The sequence below is a fragment of the Penaeus chinensis genome, chromosome 10 (assembly GCF_019202785.1).
Source record: "Penaeus chinensis breed Huanghai No. 1 chromosome 10, ASM1920278v2, whole genome shotgun sequence".
Classification (NCBI taxonomy): Eukaryota; Metazoa; Arthropoda; class Malacostraca; order Decapoda; family Penaeidae; genus Penaeus; species Penaeus chinensis.
Window position 1 is genome coordinate 3,849,646 of NC_061828.1, and position 10,000 is coordinate 3,859,645.

Below are 10,000 nucleotides of genomic sequence, written 5' to 3' on the forward strand. Positions count from 1 at the left end.
TCAAATAAATAGACGGGCATAAAAATAGATTGGTAGGAAGGTAAGTAGATTGATAGATTAAAAGATAAGTAAATAACAGATAGATACATTAGTAACTGCTTAGAGAAGTATGTGTGTGTGTGTGTTGGTAAATAAATAGACAGATAAATGTTTATCACGTACACGTACACGTACTCTATAGCTCGGTGGAGTTTTGACTTTAGTAATAGGAAATTACAAACTGAGAGTGACTAATAGGGACAAGGAACATTTTACGGTCTCAAACGCCGGCCAGATAATCATGTAAATCACGATGACCAACCAGCCGTTACCCTCACACTCAAAAAAAAAAAAAAAGAAAAAGAAAAAAAAATCTTTGAATGATGAGTAAGTTTGTGTGACTAAAATTAATTCCCTAGACTAAATTAGGACGGAAGAGACGTCACAGGTATCTACAGTTACATGAGTATTATAATTATTTATTATTATTATCGTCATTATTACTATTATTATTATTATCATCATTATTATCATTATCATCATTATCATTATTATCGTTATTATTATTGTTATAATCATTATCATGATAATAATAATAATAATAATTATTATTATTATTATTTCTTCTTACTTGCTTTTTGTGATCTTATAGTTTGAAAAATGTTTTATACAAGAAAAAAAAAAAAAAATATCAATGTGTCTGTGGTGTTTAATGCGGTTTCACTTTTCTCACCTAAAGGTAAAAGGTAATTTATAATGATGATACCGATGTTATCGGTGCGAGAACTGATATGCTTCTTAATGAAAGGTCTGTGATATAGTATGTGTGTGTGTGTACGTGTTTGTGTGTGTGGTTGGGTGATTTTTTTTTTGTGCGTGTGTGTGTTTGTGTGTGTGTGTGTGTGTGTGTGTGTGTGTGTGTGTGTGTGTGTGTGTGTGTGTGTGTGTGTGTGTGTGTGTGTGTAGTGTTTGGTTGGGTGGATGGGTATTTTTTGCGTGTGTGTATGTGTCTATTTGTATGTTTCCGTACTTGGTAAATCAATAGTAACGACAATAACAATACTCTGAAGTTACTGAAACAGCACCTCGAATTGATAAACTTGGTGTATAAGCTCTGTGAATAGCTGTCAGCCTTGAGTGTGGACAGATTCCAGCACGGTACTATAGGTCACTTCGAAGCAGCTGTTCATTATGTTAATAATTCGTACACATGGCTAAGGTTTAATTTTGACGTCAGAATTCTAATGCAATTCATCTTCGTCAGTTAGGTTAGGTCATTAACTTATCTAATGATTTAGTCTTCTCTCTTTTTTTTTTTCTTTTCTTCTTTTAATTTGGTCATTTATATTCTTTTCGTGCTATTTCCGGCCGTATCTTTAGCTGTCGCGTTACTAAGTTTCCATATATTTCGTCCTACGTCTCTTTTCTTTATTATATATATATATATATATATATATATTTTTTTTTTTTTCCGTTCCGTCTCTTATTTTCTCACGCCAGCTAATTTGCATCTTTTCATTCTATATAATAAATCTTCCTTCGTCGCTTCTCTCTTGCGCCCTCACACCCGCGGGGACGACGTGGGTGCGAGCTCGCGCGTGCGGGCGTGACTGGCGTCCCCGACCCCGCGTTCTACAGCCGCGTTGAGAACTCTACCATATAAATATTCAGCCGTTGCATAAACATGAAATAAACTATACTTTGCAAGTCGGACGTTGCAATGCCACTGCCAAGGGGAAGGGGAGAGGGGGGGAGAGGGGGGGAAGTAAAGGGGTAAGGGGGAACGAAGGAAGAGGGGGGGAAAGGGGAGGAGGGAAAGTGGGGAAGGAGGTGGAGGGAAGGGGAGGTGGGGGAGGTAAAGGGGGGGTAAACCGAGGGAGGGGGTGCACGGAAGAGGAGAGAGAAGGGAGGAAAAGGAAAGGAGAGAGAGAGAGAAAGCAATGATGGAAAGGGGAGAGAATGGGAAGAGGTGGGGGGGGGGGGGGAGGGGCGAAAGTGCCACCCGATGCGCCCTTCTTATTCACTGCTCCCGTGGCACTGGAGGTCCAAATTTCTCACTTATTAAAAGTTAGCCTCGTCCTGTATGCACGTGTGTGTTAGAGCGAATCGTCCTTGTTTGCAAGTGTGTGTGTGTGTGTGTGTGTGTGTGTGTGTGTGTGTGTGTGTGTGTGCGTGCGCGTGCGCGTGCTTGCATATTTCTAATGTGTGTACGTACACTTCTGTATGTGTGTGTGTGTTTCTAATGTGTGAACGTGTGATTCGGTGTGTTTGTTTCATTGTATGTGTATGTGTGTTTGTGTCTGGGTGTGTGTATTTACGTGTGTGGATATGTGTGTATGGGTATATATGTGCTTGTGCGTGCGTGTGTATTTCTTGTATGTGTACTCGCGTTTGTGTGTGTGACAACTGGAGCGTCCGGTTCAGTGCACGAGCAACGGCAGCACTTGATGGCGAATTAGCTAAACATGTGCAATATCGTCAGATCATGTCTGTCGACGCGTAGGTCGGGGCTCTGGGAAGGGGGGGGGGGGGGGTAGAGGGTAGGGAGTGAAGGGGGGGGGAGGGGGCAGCTAAAAAGAGGGGAAAAGTAAAGAAGGTAGCTTATGCACACACACACACACACACACACACACACACACACACACACACACACACACACACACACACATAATATTTATATTTATATTTATATTTATATTTATATTTATACACACATATATGTACAAATGGATAGACAGATAGATGTGCGTGTATGTGTATACAAATATATATATATATATATATTATATTATATATATATATATAAATTAATGCACTATACGTATGTGTATGTACATATATGTATATATGTATATGTATATGTGTGTGTGTGTGTGTGTGTGTGTGTGTGTGTGTGTGTGTGTGTGTGTGTGTGTGTGTGTGTGTGTGTGTACATATACATGTACTTATATATATATATATATATATATATATTTATATTTATATTTATATATTTACATATTTATATATATGAATATATAAATATATAAACACACACACACACACATATATATATGTACAAATAGATAGATAGTTCACACACACACACACACGCAGGAGCGTGCGAGAGCGCGCACACAAACACATGTATGTGTGGGTGGGCGGTTGAGAGTGTGTGTATATGTATGTATATAATTATTTTATCTGCGGCATCGCTGTCGTGTTTCGGAATAGTTTAGTCGCTGCCTCTCTCCCCTCCTGTTGTTTTATGAAAATGGCGGGCCAGAAAGAGTCGAGAGCGAGTCTGCTAATCACTCGGGACGCGGGAACGGCTTCGAAGTCGGCCGCAGGTGCTTACGCTCAAGTTTGGGACCGATTTTTTTTTTTTTTTTGACATTTCCTCTCCAACCCTTTTCCCTTCCTTCGCCTTCGTTTCCCCTCGGCGTCCCTCCGACCCCTTCCCCCTTCCCCTCTCCGTCCCTCCGACTCCTTGCCCCTTCCCCTCTCCGTCCCTCCGACTCCTTGCCCCTTCCCCTCTTTCCGACCAGCTTCCCCTCATTTTCTTTCTCTTCCCACCCCTCATACACTTACACCTTTACCTCCCCCCTTCCACCCTCTCCACCACCACCACCAACACCTCCTCCTCCTCCTCCTCCTCCTCCTTCTCCTCCTCCTTCTCCTCCTCCTTCTCCTTCTCCTTCTCCTTCTCCTTCTCCTTCCTCCTCCTCCTCCTCCTCCTCCTCCCTCTCCCTCTCCCTCTCCCCTCCTCCTCCTCTCCCTCCCCTTCCCTCTCCTCCTTCACCTCCACCTTCCTCCTACTCGAGCGCCTTCGCCGAACTACATCCGCGCTCTTATATCAACGAGTTCAGAGAAATCAATTAAGGGCATCCCCCCCCCCCCCCACTCAAAAAAAGGCGGAGCGGGCGACGGCGGAGCGAGCGGCCGAGCGGGTTTGCTCAGCGACGGCGGACGGTGCTTGTCGCTTAAGGACACCGCGGCCTGAGATCGCGGAAGGGGAGGGGGCGAGGGGAGAGAGGGGTGAGGGGAGAGAGGGTGAAGAAGAAGAAGGGGGGGAAGGGGAAGGAAGGGGGGGAAGGGGAGGAAGAGAAAAATTTGCATAAAATCAATAGAAGATTGCGTATCCCCGAGCTGCCTCCTCCCCCCCCTCCCTCCCACCCATTCTTTTATCTCGATGTTCAGGTATTAATCAGTACCTGACTTCGGCGGATCCTGCTAGAGACTCCTCCTTCTACGCCTCCTTCTTCTTCCCTCTCCTCCTCCTCCTCCTCCTCCTGTTCTCTCTCCTCCATCTTCTCTACCTCCTCCCCCTCGCTTTTCGTCCCATAGTTTCTCCGGTTAAAAAAGTAGAAGGAAAGAGGGAGGGAGAGGAGGAGGGGGGGGGTGAGGGAAAGGGAGGAGGGGAGGGAGAGGTGGGGAGGGGGTGAGGGAAAGGAAGGAGGGGAGGGGAGGGAGAGGGGGTGGCAGCTACAGGAAATTCTCGGGCTGACGAGTTCGTCGATATAGCCCATGGGGGTGAATTTGATTATCGTGTCGAAGTTGTTGTGCTTTTTTTTCCATTTTTGACTTCGGTGTGGCTTTATCCTCCATATTCTCTCTCTCCCTCTCTCGCTCGCGCTCTTTCCCCTTGCCTATCCATCCGTTCATTCTTATTTACGTGCTTGTCTCTATCCCTTTCACTCGTTTATCAATCGCAAGATATCTCCCCCCCCCCCCCCCGACTATATACAAGGCAAACAGCTAAAGGAAAAGAGTAAGAACAAGAATAATAAGACTGACGACGAGAAGGAGAAACACAGCAACGTGATGGACCGTTTTCTCTCCCGCCGACACTCGGAAGAAAACGGGAACGCCCGATGCCTACACCAGACGTTAACTCTTCCCTCTCCTGGCCGTCGTGATCTACCGGAGCCTTGTGGAATGAGGCCTTCTGTCGAGGAGTTGTTTGTGTCCTCTGATCATAGATGGCGTGGTTGTCTTCTGTTTGAGGGGGCTATCGATATCTATATCTTGGTTGCTTTATTTTCGTTTTTTTGTGTGTGTAAAAAGCGGAAGTGTCAAGGAAATAAACGAAATGGATATTCTCTCTCTAGGGGATTACGTTGGTTTCCCCGCGACGGGAGATTTCCACATATCAAAGAGACTGCCATTGAAAGGGAGTTGGCCAATATCCCACAACAAAACGAGATAAAGTCGTAGTAGAGTTTACCTGTCGAGCGCTTCGGAGGCGAGAGAGAGAGGGAGAGAGGGAGAGAGAGAGAGAGAGAGCGAGCGAGAGAGCGCATCCCAAAGGGGAGGAGGGAAGGCCGGTGGGTGGAGGAGGAGGGAAGGCAGGCCGGAGGGTGCCAGAGGTGGGCGGCGGTGCACATGCGTGAGTTCGGGTGGGCGGGAGAAAGGCCTCAGTACCTGTGGGGTGCCTGAGATGGCCACACTGCACGCCGCCGCCCGCAGACACTTCGAACAAGCTTTACTTTTCTCTCTGGCCTTCTCTCCCCTACTGAAAATGCATGATTAAAACACGGAATGCATGAAGAGACATGAATAAGTTTTGTTTACTTGATCTGAAATCTAGACTAAATATGTGTGAGATGATATTGATTAAAGGCAGATGGCTGCTATGATATTAAGAGTGACATTGGCAATGGCGGTGGGATTGGTAATAATTCTATTTATAATGATTGTCATAATGAATGCTAGTAATGCAACTGGTAGTAATAAGGATGATATGATAATGGTTATTATAATAACGTTATATTAACATGATATAGTTTTGCATTATTCATAACCAAGAATATTACCGACAACAGAAGTAATAACAACATTAATAAACACGTTACTACTACAACTGCTGCTGCTACTAAGGCTTGGTAGCAGTGATCATTATACTTGTGTTTTCCGTAGGTAACTTATGCTACTACAACGCTACTACTACTAAGGCTTCTAGTTGCTACTAATCATAATGATAGTGACTGTAAGTGTTCATAAGGATAATGGTTATTGCTAGTATTAGTAGTAGTAGTATGGAAATTGATCGCACTATTAAGGTCATTATCTTTACTATTAAGGTCGCAACTAATATCAACCACAAATAATAGTCCCCTAATTGTATTCGCACTGCCATTTTATACAATACATATCTGCGTTATCATTTTTATCTGAGTTATTACCCCTTTAATTGCTAGTACTGTGGCAGTTATCGCTGTTATCATTGTCACTACTAGTACTAGCTTATCTTTATCGTCACACAAGTAGCGAAATCATCAACGAAATTACCCTCATTAGCAGTGATTATCCCCATCAGCGACTGGCAATCCGTTAACCATACTGTAAACACCCCCCCCTCACCCCCCCCCCCCCCCCCCCCGCTATGCCACACATTACCAAACCACCGCCACACCAGCGCCGGAAACCTTAGCGAAATGACTCTTTTCAACAGCGAAAATCTTTCCACGATTGTGTTTATATTTTAGCCCATCACTCCAAACGCCGCGTTGGAAATAATCCCGCCGCTCTGCCACCCTTCACATTATCAAACAACTGTATCAAATACAACGGCTTACCCCTGTCATGCGATCGACAGGCTGTATCTACTGAGTGCCGTGATATGCAAATTTGCCGTGGGAGATGGGAGAGCGCGGGTCGAGTGCGAGCGTTGTCATCTGGAGGAAGCCTCGGATGCTGAGATGGAGGGAGGCTGAGGCGGAGAGAGATGTGGGATTGGAATGATTGTTTTTGCTTATTAGTTTGTTGTATTTGTTCTCTTTTTTTAGCGGAGTTTGGGGTCGGATTTGATGCTTGAATTATTTTGCTTGTTTACGTATTTGTTTGTCATCGTTATTATTATCGTTCCTCAACCTCATCGTCATCGCCTGTAGCTTATTATTAATTATTTCATCAAGATTTTGTACGTCCTCTTTTCTTTATTTTCCGTTTAAAAGAAGTTTCTCTCACAGGTCGTTAAATTTAGTATATTTTTAATCATGATGACTTTCTTACAAGAAGGTACAGCATAGGTGCAATATTTCGTATACATGCCTATAAATAAATTCGTATTTTCAAAACTATAGCTGTTATTTTTTATATATAACTGTTATTGTTGATGTAATCATGATAACTGTTATGAAAATCACTAAAGGCGCTTTTTATGTAATTGCTAAACACCTTATTCAGGAATGGATTCAGATGAATTAAGAAAATGATAATAACGGTAATGATGATAATAATTGTGATGACAATGAGGAGGATGAAGGTGATAAGAATGGTAATGTTTTAATAGTTATGACTTGATGTATTACTGAACTTTTTCTACTTGTCCGCGCATCATTTCATGTTATCAGTCATAAGAAGATCATGCATTACACTTGATTCATTGTTTATATATACATTATTCATGATACATAACATACATATCATTTATCATGCACAAGTCTTGCACTCTTACGAACCAGTCTAAGTGAGATAGGGAGCAACAGGGAACTAATATTGGCCTCATACTGATAATAGAAGTAAGGGTAAGGGTGATGAGCAGGATGTAATGATAGTTATAATAACAATATGATTGTAGAAAAGGTATGAATGGGAATGAATGTCTTTACAATACAAGAGATGTATTTAACCGAACATTTCTTCGTCAGAAATACATGTATTTCTGATGAAGATATATTCGAAACCGGTGAAATACATTTCTTGTATTGTGATGATGTTTATTCTCATTCATATTTTTTTCTACATTTGTCAACATGAATACGGGTCAACAATAATGATAGTAGTAGTCATTGTAGAAGTAATGATAGTACTTTCTATATCTTGTAGAGTAAGATTGTCACTGAGATATGTTAAGTAGTGACCTATTCGGCAGAGCGGGGAAAAAGTCTCTATCCTTTCGCATCCCTATCCTTCCCCTCTCTCCCCATCAAGATCCCCCATCCCTATCCATCCCCTCTCTTCCCATCAAGATCCCCCATCCCTATCCTTCCCATCTATCCCCATCAAAATCCCCCATCTCTATCCTTCCCCATCTCTCCCAATCAAGATTCCCCATCCCTATCCTTCCCCTCTCTCCCCATCCCTATCCTTACCCTCTCTCCCCATCAAGATCCCCCATCCCTATCCTTCCCCTCTCTCCCCATCAAGATCCCCCATCCCTATCCTTCCCCTCTCTCCCCATCAAGATCCCCCATCCCCCATCCCTATCAAGATCCCCCATCCCCCATCCCTATCCTTCCCATCTCTCCCCATCAAGATCCCCCATCCCTATCCTTCCCCTCTCTCCCCATCAAGATCCCCCATCCCTATCCTTCCCCTCTCTTCCCATCAAGATCCCCCATCCCTATCCTTCCCATCTATCCCCATCAAAATCCCCCATCTCTATCCTTCCCCATCTCTCCCCATCAAGATTCCCCATCCCTATCCTTCCCCTCTCTCCCCATCAAGATCCCCCATCCCTATCCTTCCCCTCTCTCCCCATCAAGATCCCCCATCCCTATCCTTCCCCTCTCTCCCCATCAAGATCCCCCATCCCCCATCCCTATCCTTCCCATCTCTCCCCATCAAGATCCCCCATCCCTATCCTTCCCCATCGCCATCCCCCATCTCTATCCTCTCCCCATCGCCATCCCCCATCTCTATCCTCTCCCCATCGCCATCATCTGTGATTTAGCATTTTAAAAGCAGTGAATATCTCTCGTTCTCGCTCCCTGTCCCGCAGCTCGAGCTCCTCTTCCTGCCGGACGTCGGGATCTGTGTAATCGGGTTTTCAGAAATTTCATCTTGATACGTTTATCTTGCTTAATTCCTGAGAAGTCCTGAATTTTTAATTACCCCTCTTTTCTCGACTTCTTTTTGGGTGGGTGGGTGGGTGGGTGGGGTGGGGTGGGGTGGGGATGGGCGAATGTTTTTTTTTATTGTTTTACTTTCATTTTTTTTTGTTTTGTTATGTTTGGTAATTTGTACTAATGGTTTATAATATATTTAGTATTGTATCTGTTTGTAGTAGAAATAATAATGATTATGTTTATGATGGTAATAATAATGATGATTATGATAATAATGATGACAGTGATAATCAAAATAATTATAAAAATGATCATAATGATAGCAATGATAATGATAGTAAAAACTAGTAATGATGATAATGTCAAAAGCAATACTAAAAATAATAACGATCGAAAATAATGATTGCAATTAACGATTATTGTTATCATGATTATTGATACAATTAAGATTATAATCATAATCAATAACATTATCAGTACTATAGTTATTTTTTTGTCATATCATCATTGCATTTCTTAAAGTGAATCGTTATTGTTGTTATTTTGAATATTTTTACTACTGTTAATTATCATTACATCGGCAAGAGGCTATATTTTCATCATCAGTTATTGGTTTCGTTACTATAATCACTGTTAATAGAATGTTTGAAGTGATACATCATCGGTTGACATTTAGGAGTAACGAAGTCCTGTACCGGGGGGGTACAGGACTTCGTTCCTAAAAAAAAAAGGAGGAACATTGAAGAAGAAAATGGTTAATAGCGAAGGTTGGATTATAAACACGGCCCTTTGAATTACATCAAGCTTAGGAGGAAATAAGAATACTTAAAGCATTTTAGGATTAAATGTATGTGAGTCTATATGGATTATACGATTCTTGTTTTTAGAGTGAGAGAGAAAGAGAGAAGAGAAAAGAGAAAAGAGAAAAGAGAGAAGAGAAAAAAGAGAAGAGAGAAGAGAGAAGAGAGAAAAGAGAAAAGAGAAAAGAGAAAAGAGAAAAGAGAAGAGAGAAGAGAGAAGAGAGAAGAGAGAAGAGAGAAGAGAGAGAGAGAGAGAGAGAGAGAGCGAGAGAGAGAGAGACAAACATAAAAATAGAGAGAGAAATAAATAAATAAATAGAGAGGAAGAGAGAAACAGATAGATAGATACACAGAGAGGGCGAGAGCGAGAGAGAGAAAGGGAGAGAGGGCAAGCAAATGAAGACACAGGGACGTATAATAGCACAGGATTACGTGAAAAGGATATGTTGT

General features: G+C 42.6%; 1 long non-coding RNA gene across 1 annotated transcript in view; it reads right to left on the bottom strand.

Moving 5' to 3' along the window:
- The window catches only part of LOC125029761, a 36,805-nt gene that overhangs the window by 311 nt on the left and 26,494 nt on the right, over nt 1-10,000 (bottom strand). The gene's annotated exons all lie outside the window — the stretch shown is intronic.